Below are 13,398 nucleotides of genomic sequence, written 5' to 3'. Positions count from 1 at the left end.
AACTGCTGTTGATATTGCAGATTATTTATTGTCTTTTCTTGTGTATCATATTTAAAAAGTGTACTTGTCTCTCACTTTCCTGTCTAATGATCTATTTGCTATGAATTCCTTCTCTAACTAGCTTTGGTTTAAATATTGTATATTTACACTACATAAAGCTATTTTGTGTGGTTTTACATTAAGAAGACTGGAATTATTCATCTAGTGGCAGTACATGGTATCCTGGACAATGTAATTTGGGAAACACACTAGAAAGCTCTGAATGTAATCATATTATTAGTCAGTTTACTTTGTTACAGTGCCTGTATAAATTTGGCACATTTGTGTGACCCGTGGCTCATTTCTACAGAGCTCAGTGTCCTCGGCTGTGCCTCAGAAGGTTTTTTGTGCACTGGGTGCCATCCAGCCAAAGCTGCATACTTTTATTGTAAAATCACGTAATATGTTCTAGAAACTTTCTGGAATAATATTGGCCATCCAGTGGAAGCTATGTACTTTTATAGCAACATTGCAAATGTATAAGCTCCTTGAAGAGAGCTGTTGTTGATATCTTGACTTATTTATTGCCTTTTCGTGTGTTTTATATTGAAAAATTGCATTTGCCTCTCAATATCCTTAATGTTGCTTTGTTTTGAATTTACTGTCTTGCTAGTTGTTGATTGAAATAGATTATATTTACTCTGCAGCAAGCATTTTTATGCATTTTTACATTAAGAAGACTGGTGCTCGGGCATCATTGAAAAGCTAACATAACTTGGCATAAATCCCTATCTCATCAGGTGGGTGGCCAACTGGCTCACAGATAGGACCCACAAGGTCAAAATAGGTGCCTCCACCTCCAACAGCATACCTGTCACTAATGGTGTCCTCAGGGATCTGTCCTGGGACCCATACTGTTTAGCATCTACTTTTCAGAGGTCCAGGCAAAGATAAAAGGCCTGAGGCTGACCAAGTTTGCAGATGACTGTAAGTTGGGTGCTGTCATTGACTCCTCAAAGGATGTTAACATATTGCAAGAGGGTCTCACGGCAAAAACTGACAGGTGCCAAAGTTGAGGAAGCTAATTTGGATTCATAGTTTGCTTTGGAGGACTTCACAAGAAGTCTTATTTGCTTGTTTAAGCTGAAGAGGAAATGTTTCCAATTTAGGGTTTGCTCCCTCTTACTCAGACAGCAATGTCTTCCTCTTATTGTAAAGCCTGTTAATGGCAGTTGTCTACCCAGCAGGTTTGCTCTTCCTTGATGAGCTTGTTTTGGTACTATCAGGTACGGCCAAGTCAATACAGTTATACAGGTGTTTGTATAAAGCACTGATGTAGAACTTGGCATAGCTGCCAGTTCCATCTGAGGGGGGAGGCATAGTGAAACCATTTTTACCATCATGTAAGAGGTTATAATCTGCTCTGGAGAATTTTTTTTAGTTTAGTTGCTGCTGTGGGGGGGGGGGGTCAGGTGTGATAGTTACTTCAAATGAGACTGATTTGTGGAAAGATCTCACCAGGTAAGACCTCACAGTAGGGGTGCTACAGTGGACCCCATATTGGTAAGCAACAGATCCAGGATGTTGGCACCACTTGTGGGAGTGGCAACCAGCTGTTCAGGGCATTGGAGTTAATGAAGTCAAAGAACCTTTGGGCAAATGAGTTGGAGTACAGTAATTTACCCAGTTAATGGATGGGGAATTAAAGTTGTCCAAAACCATGGTGTTCAGCTGTATCTTGATAAAATCAAGTAGATCCAAATAGGCAGAGTGGGTGTCCTGATTCATGGAGGGGTCATGTGAATAGGAGTCCTACCAATAGTTAATTGCACCTAAGTATCTCCAGGGAATCATACTGTTTAACCAATCTGGAGGTGCATTTTTCTTTAATGAATATTGATAGACTGCCTCCTTTAGTTTTCATGCCTTCAGCTTGTGGTCTGAATGTGTGGAGGGAGGTGTAACCCAGTATGGCTGAGGTGCTCTCACAACCTTGAATCAGGTGTCTGTGACTGCACAAATGTCTGTGTCTTCAAGGTGAGGACTACTTCCAGTGAACTCAGTTTCAAGTTAAGACTCCAAGCATTTAGCAGCATAACCTTGATGTTGTTTTTAGATGGAGTTTTTATGTTGAGAATTTTGCCCTTGAGACACTACCTAAAAAAGGCACTATAGGGTTAGCAAGAGCCTTAGCCAGTAGCTGAAATCCCAGGGGTGACAGATGACGACCATCTCTGGAAAAGCACTGAGGTCTGTTGATCATATCATCCAGGCTGACAGATACTGGATCCCCTTAGAATGACACAAGAAAATAAGCCAATTATTGAAGTCAATAATTTTATGCTTATATTAAGGCATCATCCTAGGTGAAGGTGTTGCTTAAGGCTAGAGACATACCTGCCTGTGACACATAGTCCAAGAGCTCAGTCATGTCTCTCTTCATATAGTCCAGAGAGGTACATCTCAAGTCGATTACACCAACATGGACTATGAAAGGAATCATAACAGTACCTGTTGTTGAAAGACTTGAGTGCATGTGCGGTATGTCGTATCCTGGCACCTGACAGACAGCTGACCATGACCTTTTCCTTATCCAGCCTGGTGAGAGGGACATTTGTGTGTCTCATGATGGAATCACCCATGACTAATATGTTTGGTTTTGTGTTTTGCCTTAAGGGCTTGACAGTTGAGACACTGGTGTGTGAGCTATTATGTGTACTGTGTTCTGCAGAGGAAGTATTATGTGTAGACTGCTTGTGCTTGTGTTTGGGAGGTCTGTGGTGTTTAGGTATGTTTCTGTTCAGAACTTCCACATATGTAGGTGTGTATGATGTAGGTTTGGGTGGAGTAGAAGGTGAGGTGTGCATGTTGACAATCCGCTCATTGTCATATGTACTGACTGGTGTGTGAAAGAGCATGGATTCAAGGTTCTAATATAGCTGCATCTCTCACATGTTGAATTTGTGTGGACTAGGAGTACAGGGCTGTCTGTGAACATGAAGCAGTTGCTACACAACCTCAAGATGCCCATGTCGACTAAGCTGTCTAGAGAAACTGTGGGAAAATGTCTGTCCATAGTGTTAGGCAAATATGTATGGTAAGGAAAAGAGGTCACACTTAGGAATGGCTAGTGCGTGAGAGGTGTGTTGGTACCTCTGATGCTAGACTTAGTGTTCCACCTGACAGTAGAGCAATGCCACGCAGAACCTTTAGAGGACCACAAGAAAAGTGCTAAGGGAAAATTTCATAAACAAAACATTTGCATCTAAACCACCAATGGTAACCTCCACAATGCAGCAGTGCACAATGGTATGCTACACATAAACAAGTGCAAATTCAGAGCTTAAATCAAATAAGAAATAACCCTTTTAATTCACACTAGCCAATAAGGATGCTCTCTCTGAGCTCTAGTCTGATTAGATGGGATGCAGACAGCACTATCCTCCTACAAGGGTGCAGAAGGGCCTTCACCAAGAAAGATGGCATGAATTTGATGGTCAGAAGTTATAAAACAGACCCAGAAATGACAAGCCTGGAACTGGGCTATGCTACAGCTGAACTAGTACAGCATACAGTAAGAGGTGACAAAAAATACAGTTCAGACAATTCAGATAGACAGTAGAATGCAAATACAAATTAAAGTGGAATATAAGAGCACAAACAGGCACTTATAGTTAGTTGAAAGCAATGGATGCCTCAGATCTTTCATTATCTCAGTGAAGAGCTGGTTTTGATGTTCAAGTGATACCAAACAGTCCAGATTCAGCAAGTCTGAATTTAGAGTGTGCTATAAAGTGCTAGAAATTCAAAGTGAATAAAATCGCAATCACAACAGCATAAAACAGTTTAAAGAAAGCAGCAAATCCCAGCTTAAAAGGGTGTAGGCCACACTCTCCTCTGACAAGAGTCTAGACCACAACCTCGTAATGTAAAATAACTGCTTTGGAGCCCAAGTACTTAAACCAGAACTAAGACACTTTCAGAATAACAGACACGATGAGCCTTCAACCAGCAATTCCCAGCTTAGAAGGGTATAGACTTTCCACTCCTGACACAACAGCTTAGACCACAAATCTTCCTAATGTAAAATAACTGGTTAGGAATACAAGTGCTTAATCTGGAACAAAGACACTTAGAACAACAGGCAAAATAAGCCTTCACCTAGCAATCCCAGCTCAGAAGGGCAGAGGCTACCCTCTCCTCCCACTAAAGTGTAGACCACAGACCTTCTTAATTTAAAATAACTGGTGTAAAGCCCAAGTCCTTAAACAAAAACTGAAAGACTTAGAGTAACAATTACAATTTAATCAGGCTACTAACAAGCAGCAATAAATGCAGTAAATAAATGCAACTGAACACTTTTAAGATCAAGAAGCAAAAGCAAAATAAAGTAATAAAGTAGGAAGAGACACAAATATAGTAAAAGCAGCTGCATAAAGTGTATTTTTATCAGCCTAATAAACAGCAAAAAATGCAGCAGAATAAATGCAACTGAACACTTTTAAGAACAAGCAATAAAAGCAAATATAGTAATAAAGTAGGAATAGGCACAAATACAGTAAAAGCAACTGAATAAATTGTATTTTTATGTAAATTGGTATGTAATTCTTTTATATCAACAAGATGAAAGACTTTTCTAAAGTTAAAGCCTCAGGCCAATCAGATAAAAACACAAAAATCTATTGACCAATAGTTCCCACCTAAATAAAATGGAGACAGAAACAGAACAGAAAATGATTCCTACAGTATCAAGAATCCTTGGAAATAAGTTCACTAATCCTGAGATATGATCACAAAACATAGCTTTTGCAGAAAATTGTTAAAACAACAACCTAAAAGCAGTAAAACAACAACCTAAGAGCAGTACAGTAACAAGCAGATGGAGTTTCTTTAACAAGTGCAGGCTAAAAAGCAGTTATGAATTCAACCAAAAAAATAAATGCAGTACAGGGTTGTTAAATATCACTGAAACAGTTAGATCAAGTGTAAAAATATAGTTTTATTAGCTTTGTATTTCCAGATGGTTTTAGAAGCAGTCCAACTCCTGCAGCCACCCACAGGTAAACAGTCTGGCACAAAAGAGCAGAATGTTACAAAATGTAATTCATTGACACCAGCAAGATGAAAGACTTTTCTAAAGTTAAACTTTCAGAACAATCAGATAAAAACACAAAAAGCTATTGACCAGTAGTTCTCACCAAAATAAAATGGAGACAGAATCAGAACAGAAGAGGATTCCTGCAGTATCAATAATCCTTGGAAATAAGTTCACTAACCCTGAGATATGGTCACAAAACAATGCTTTTATTGAATACTGTTAAAACAATAACCTAAGAACAGTACAGTAACAAGCAGATGGGGTTTCTTTAACATGTGCAGGCTGAAAAACAGTGATAATTCAACTAAATGAATAAATACAACACATGATTATTAAATATCAAGTGCAAAAAATATATACTTATATCAGCTTTGTATTTCCAGATGGTTTTAGAAGCAATCCAAATCTTGTAGCAAGCCACAGAGACATAGAGCAGATTTTTTCCATGTTGAGGGGCACTACCCCTTAAATTTAATATTATATAGCTTAGTCTAGTCTGTAGTCCCTGAAGCACCCTAGTTACTAGTTAGCCCTCTATTAACACCTTTTGTGACACTCCCTTGAAGATCACATAAAAAAGGACCTGACATAATGGATATACACTTTCCCAACCACTCCATAGCCAGTTTGTTGAATATGAGCTTCCTGAGACAATTTAGAGAGTGTCTCATGTTCACAAACAACCACTGAATCCTCAAAGAAACACATACAGTATGTGAAAGATGTATATACACAATGAATAAAAACTCTCACATGCAAGCAATTGTAAAAATAATCAGGTTGTCAAAAACACACATGCTAGACTCCCCACACACACAGTATGTACCTCACACATAGACCAGCATATGTTGAGACTCTTAAGTGCAATCGTCCCAAACCCCAAAGATGTTTCAGATACTCCACCTGCAAAAATTGTATTCAACAAACCCAAAATCAAACAAAAAAACAACACCCAACACCACTCATACAGCCAGACCCAGTGGAGCCTCAACTACAAAGCCCATAAGGCAAAACAATAAACTTCCCATTACTCTAGTCATAGAGGTCTCCATTGTGCAACATACTGAAGTCCCACTCAGCAGACTGAAGAAGGATAAAATAATGGTCAGTTGTCTGTCAGGAGCCCGGATCGGCCCACAGGTACCAATATGATTCAGACATAGTCCTTGTAGGTATAAATGATTTGAGATGTACCTCCCTAGACTATATGCAGAGAGACATTATGGAGGTCTCAAACTGCGTGACATGGGCTGGTATGTGCTTATCATTGAGCAGTATTCCTCCTTCACCAAGAATGATGTCACAATACAAACAAAAGATGATCAACTTTAATAATTGGCTTTGTTTCTGGTGTCATATGGGAAAATATGGCCAATAGAGTGTATTGCTTTGCCAAGGGTGGTCTGACCTGTCCCTATAAGATTCTGAATACTGACTAAAACATTATCCTTCCCATATATCCTATTTTAGGTAATGCCAAATGGACATACCTTCCAACACAGCAAAATCTACGAGGGAATCTAAAGGTATTACTGCTCAATGCCAGGAGTCTAAACAAAAAACTCTACTCCCTCAATGCTCTCTCCAGCTTGCAGAATGTAAACATCTGTGCAGTTACTGAGACAGACTTGGTTTAAAACTGCAGGGAGTACCCTGGCAGTTCAAGGTTTCAGGGCTTTCTACACATTTAGACCAGCAATTCCACAGGGGAGAGACTAAAGTTGGATGGAGGTGTCTTGATCTACATAAATAAGTATACCTCAAGACTGGTTAAACAGGATGAATCAATGGAATTTCTCCACATCCAGATTATCACTGACAAAGACCATACTATATCCTAGCATGCTATAGTGCACCTTCCATGACCCACGAAACCCATAGCTCATACTCAGACCCACTGGAGACACTCACCATTCAACCAAAAATGATAATCATGGGTGACTTTAATTAGGTCAGTTGCCATAATGATTAAGGTCTTTGCCTCTCATGCATAAGGTACAAGGTTCAATACTGACCTCTGGTCAATGTCTGTTTGGAGTTTGCATGTTCTCTTTGTATCTCTGTGGGGTTCCTCACAGCTCCAAAAACATATTGAGTATTTCCATTACAGGCAGACTCTGAGCAAGAACCTCCGCAAAGAACAGTGGAGTGGAATGGAAAACTGAAGGTGCATGGGATAAAACTGAATACAGATGGGACAGTTGCAATGGCAGTGAATGGGGGAAATCAGAAGAAGCTGATAAACTGAGATAGAAGGGAAAATAGTGGAACAGGTTAACAGCTTCAACTATCTAGGAGGGGTGGTTGAGGAGAAGGGAAGTCTGAATGAGGAGGTCAAAGCTAGAATCAGAGGAGCTGCAGCCAACTGGCACAGAGGGTCAGAGGTAGTGTGTGACAGAAGAATGCCAAAGAAGTTGAAAATCAAGGTGTACAAACCAGTGGTATAACCACTACTACTGCATGATACAGAAATCTGGGCATTAATGGCTGAGCAGTTCAGGAAGCTAGAGAATTCTCTACTGTTGGAAATACTCTGAATTATACATTTAAATTAGTTAAGATAGCAGAAGATAATACAGAAAAAATGCTTACAGTAGAGTTCAGGCTCATTCTCCTGAGTCTATGCCTCAGAGAAATTGAAATGTCTGCACTCCTAATGCTGGGTGCTGACATGTAGAAAAAAATAAAATAAAATGCTGGAGGAGACCAAAGTGCTATACACCTTTAAGCTTTTTTTTTTTTTTTTTGCATAGGAGCAAGCTGGCCTGCATCTTTCCATGTGAACTTATAAATACTTACTCCAAGATATTCTTAGCATGGAAAAATGACCATTTCAGACTTTGTATATGTATATCTGTTTTTCGGACTTTCAGTCTCCATGTTTACATGTTAAATGGTTACCCAGGGTCGCACTGTATCAGGCCACTGCATGAATGTTGGTACAGCTCAACAAAAGAGAGAAATATCAGGAAAATCCTTCCATCTCTTAGATCTGCATTCCACTGTGACTGAAATAGCTACTCCCTGAGGTCTAATTGAGGGGCAAAAATATGGTAGCATGTTCTTAGTGCTGTATCATAGTGCTAAGATTAAATAAGGTGGTCCACTGCAGATCTACATGAGCACACATGCTGGGTCCATGTTGAACAACTGGCAACTCTTTCATCGAGAGCTGAACAATCAAAAAAGGGCAAAAGAACATTTGGAGAAACTCAGAGGTATATGTTTTTTTAAGAAAAAACTTTCCTGACCCCCCCCCCCCCGACTTAAATATATCTTCTCTGAGGTCACACAACAATGGCAATCAAAGTAATCTCTATTTCAGAGAAAGCATCCCCACATGCCATATGCATGATCACATGATCCTGCTGGTCAACTGCTTTGCACCTTTATTCCCACAGTGACATGCACAACTACCACCAACATACTGAGATAGCATAATGTCCTATGGTAGTGATTCAGAAACAGCAGTGCTTGATTTTTTCTTTACAAATAACTGCCATGTAAACTGACCCTTGTTAGCATAGTATAAAGCATCAGCATGATTTTGCACATTGCCACTCAATGTCCATCTGTGGAATAGTAGAGTCTTGCCTGGTAAAATACCTAACCAAGAACAAGCAGCACTGTGCTGGATGTCAGTCCACCTGGGGAACATGTCTGTAACTATGTCCTTAGCCTTCCCTTTTATTCACTTATTTATCAGCTTAAGTTGCTGCTACTGCACAGCCATCTCCCATGATTACATGCCAAACTAATACTTCAGCATATGGCCCCTCCTAAAACATATGCTTCATTTTTTCACAAGGTGTTCACTGTACATGGTTCCACCCTCCTCCTACAGTTGCAAGTTGATAGTGCCTGGCTTGTGTCCTGGGTTGCTGTATTGCATAACAAAAGAAAAAGCCATTTTTTATTAATAATATTTCTGATAACAAACATTCTAGTCTATACCCAGTTTCTTATAGTTTTCTTTTCTTATAGAGTCTTCCATTGCGATCTGTGTCTAGTCATTCAAGCCATAAAATCACTAGACCTCTTTGACCTTCTATTCCTTCCCAGAACAAATTACCCTAAATGACCAGGTTAAAGACACTAAACCTTCATCAGTAGTCAAGTAAGACACATTGGTATGACAGACTTGTATCCAGCTGTATCCTCCACCTTTGGAACAAACCGCCACTGAATGTCAAGCAGAGAAACACACTTGTCACCTTCAAGGTAGGCCTAGATAATTATATGGTGGCCTAGTACATACATATGAACCTATTTATATAATAGCCATCAAAAACAAATAAGTGCTAATGCTTCTGTTAAACCTGTGAAGAGCATAAACATTAAATTCCATTTGCCAGTCTTTCAATTTTTAAAAGATTGTTATAATCTCCACCCAGAAGGGTAAGGAACAATCCATCTGAAACTAAGAAAAGTAAAACTAACACATGCAGCATTACATTTGCCTTAGACATTTTCAATATTTCATTTTCTAATAGCATAAAGGTATTTGTATACATGGATGTGAAGTTGTTCAATCTCGCCGTTCAATCATCACTGATGGGTTTGGAGCCAAGCCATTTAGCTAAGCTCAAATATTACCAGTAGTTCGAGACCCAACCCCTTATCCCATGATGCATTGCTGGAATTACCTCAGATCTAGTTTGCCGTGGCACTGATCTCTTGGTTTCCAGCTCTGCTCGAGACTTAATCAACGAATTAGCAAGTTTTTCTTAAAAAATTTCTTATATTTTCATATCTAGACTATTGCTTAGTGTTCCATTATCTAAACTATTACCTTCTTTTGGGCCTCGTTAGTTTTTGCAGCCTTTTCTTTGCTAGTGTTGGCTTTGGTCTTTAGTAGTGTAGCGTTAGCGCATTTTTGTAGTTAGGTATTATTAACTTAATATACGGTTAGTTTCTTGTGTTGTTTTATATATATATATATATATATATATATATATATATATATATATTTAGATTTATATATACAGTGTGGCCTTTTGGGCATTGTTAATATTGTGTGTGTTTGCTTAGTTGTTATTCTTGTTTAAAGGGTGATAGAATTTGTCTATTATTATATGAGAAGATAAAGACAGACATCCTAAGTTTGGTTTCAAAAAATGTCCAGACTGTGGACAAAACATATCTGTCACAGACGGACACGTTCAATGTGTTTATTGTCTGGGTGAGGTGCACCTTCAGGAGTCCTGCAGTATCTGCCACTCCTTTTCCACCAGGGTGCTTGCTGAGAGGAAGAGAAAGCTTATGGATCGGGTCTTCTTAAGCAAGCCTTTGTAGAAGCTTTGACTGACCAGGATGGAGTCAGCAAGTCATCAAAGTCTGCCAAATCCTCTTCAGACTCTAAGTCAAAAAAGTCAAAGAAAGTGGAACTTGCTGTGACTTCGGCTTCACAGCCTTCGGAGCCGACAGCCTTTTCCTTTTGGATCCGGGACACTGCCTTGGATCTGGTCTCCGAATCTCCTTCTTCTCCATTCCTCCAGTCAACACCATCGGTGCATTCCTCCAGGTCCTCTGTTAGTCTTTTGGATTCGGACATGGACCAACTGGTACAGAAGCTCTTAAAGGCACCAGGCCTAGCTAAATCGCTGTCAATTCCCACCCAGGTGTTGGAACGGAAGCCTACTACCCAGACACTGACTGCTCCTCCTCCGAGCCATATCAGTTTTTTGGAGCAAGAAGAGACCGACCTGATGATTGTAAAACCCTTGGAGCCGACACCTGTTCCAGTGTAATCGGCTCTATCAACTCAGACATCCTCGGCACTGACTGGGGACTCTAGGAGCTGACACTCTCCAGTCGGGTCTGGGGAGGATAGTCACACTGACCTGTCGGTGCCGACTCTTCCACTCGGGGCCTTGGCACGTGTGAGCTCAGCTCCCACCTCGGGCTCGGAGCCCATGGCATTGGTGCAGGAGGGGATCACAGTTCCCTCGGGTCCGTCGACTCCTTCTCATCGGAGCTGTGATGCCTTTCAAGCCATGAGGCAAGTACTGTCTCCTATGACATCCTCATCACCAGGTCTGGCCTTTTCTTCCCCTAAAGTTCCTGTGTCTGCTTCCATTGGCCACCCCAAGCGAAGAGACCCAGAGCCTCAGGTAGCCCCACTGGGTGCCCCCTGCTCTTCTGAGACTTCCCCAGAGGCTCCCACTGAGGAAGTTTCCAGAAAGAGAGTATGTAAGAGGATGCACTTGGACTCCCCACAGGAGTCACTGACATCTGACACTGACTTGGATGAGTCAGAAGTGTCTCCTCGATCCCCCTTTGAGGACACCTCCTTTGTGGAGATCCTTGAGATCCTTAGGCAGAGGGGTGATTGGCAGTCCAAAAACCCTACTGAAGATGAGTCAGTTCTTCTGAAGGCTTTTGGGTCTCAGTCTTCCAACTCCTGGGTGTCTCCACCCTATGATGAGCCTCCCCCGGAGGCCAAATAAGTTTATCTCTGCCCCAGCAGATAAATGCTTCTTGTCTAAGGGGGTCCCTGTTGATACCATGGTGGTGGCAGCAGCCACCAAGAAGGAATTGTCTGAAACTTTTGCATCTATCCATCCTCCTAACAGAGATTCTAGGATCATGGATAGATATGGGAAACGCATGTTCAGTTCAGTGACTTTCACTCTTCGATCACTAAACTTATCTGACCCATTTCACCAGACTGCAAAGAGAGCTCCTTAAGGAGTTGGGAGATGCTCTTCAGGGTGCTGTAGCTGCAGGTGTCACTGACAAATTCTCTGCCCAGCTTGCTACCCTTAATTCCATTGCAAACTTGTCCATGTGTCTCATATCATATGCAGCAGATGGGTCGAGTAGGGCTGCAGGAGCAGGGATTGCTCTTCGTAGGCATGCCTGGATGCGCCTTTGTTCCTTCACGGAGCCCTTCAAGTCTTCATTCGTAAATACCCCGTTTGATGGCTCATCCTTGTTTGGGCCTAAGGTAAAGGAAACATTGACCAGGTGTGAACAGGAGGGAAATACTCTGCCATCGGAGAGTGTTTGTCTATCCCTACTTGGCCTTACCCCAAAGGCCAAAGGGTAGGAAAGATGTGGTTCCGTAAAGCCAAAGGAGCCTTTCAGGACACGTGGAGAACCTTCCTCCAGGGGCACAGGAGGAGGTAATAATGGAAGATGCAGCCCTCATGGCAGAGGGGGTCCGCAACACTAGGGTGACAGAGGTCATTTCTCTGGTTAGCCCTACCAGCACTCCTGAGAGGAGGCCTGACTGTCCTGCTCTGGAGGCGGTCGGAGGGTCACTTATCTTTGTACCCAGAAGCCTGGCTATATATTACAAACGACGGATGGGTACAAAGCATCATTTCCAGAGGGTATTTCATACCATTCTCTGTTCCACCCATTCCCGTTAAGAGAATCCCAGACGTTCCATCCAGTTACAGGGAACAAGCAACCACAGAGATCCTCAAGTTGCTAGAAGAAAGAGTTATCAAGATCAAGCCAGTCTCAGCAGACTAAACAGGATTCGGAGCTTACTCAAGATTCTTTTTGGTTCCAAAAACAGGGGACTGGAGACCCATTTTGGACCTCAGTAGACTGATCCAATTTGTAAGAAAAGAGAAGTTTTGAATGGTCATGGCTTCAGTCCATACCTCCCTTTTTAGGGAAGGACAATTGGATGTCCTCAATCGATCTCAAGGATGCGTACTACCATGTAAAAATGGCCAGACCATCCAGAGATCATCTGCGTTTCTGGCTGGGAGCCAGTCACTACCAGTTTTGACCCTGCCTTTTGGTCTCATTAAACCCCCCAGAGTCTTTACCAAATGTATGGCAGTGGTCATGGCTCACCTGAGGCGTCTAGGATTCCAGGTGTTTCCGTACCTAGATGATTGGCTCTTTACCTCCGCCACCAGGCATCAACTGATTCAGGCAACAGAATCCACTCTGACACTCTGCAACCACTTAGGTATTACGGTCAACTTTGAAAAGTCTGCCTTGTCGCCATCGCAGCATATCGTCTTTATAGGGGCAGAGTTAGACACTTCAACCACCACTCTATGTCTTCCACTCAAAAGGGTATCAATTCTTTACCAACACATCACTTCCTTGGTGTCAAAAAACAGAGCTCCAGCCGCAGAAGTCTTGAAAGTACTAGGTTTGAGGGCGGCAGCAATATTAGCCATTCCATTGGCAAGGATGCATATGCGGATTCTTCAATGGCTCCTTTACAAGTAATGGTCTTACCAGGAATTGTCTATGAACCATATGATTCTGATTACAAACTCTTGCAAGAGGGATCTTCAGTGGTGGTTGATGTCTCTACATGTCACAATAGGACGCCCTTTAGTACTCCC

The sequence above is a fragment of the Protopterus annectens genome, chromosome 9.part0 (assembly GCF_019279795.1).
Source record: "Protopterus annectens isolate FY-2018-M chromosome 9.part0, PAN1.0, whole genome shotgun sequence".
Taxonomy (NCBI): Eukaryota; Metazoa; Chordata; order Ceratodontiformes; family Protopteridae; genus Protopterus; species Protopterus annectens.
Note: the sequence above shows the minus strand (reverse complement) of the source record.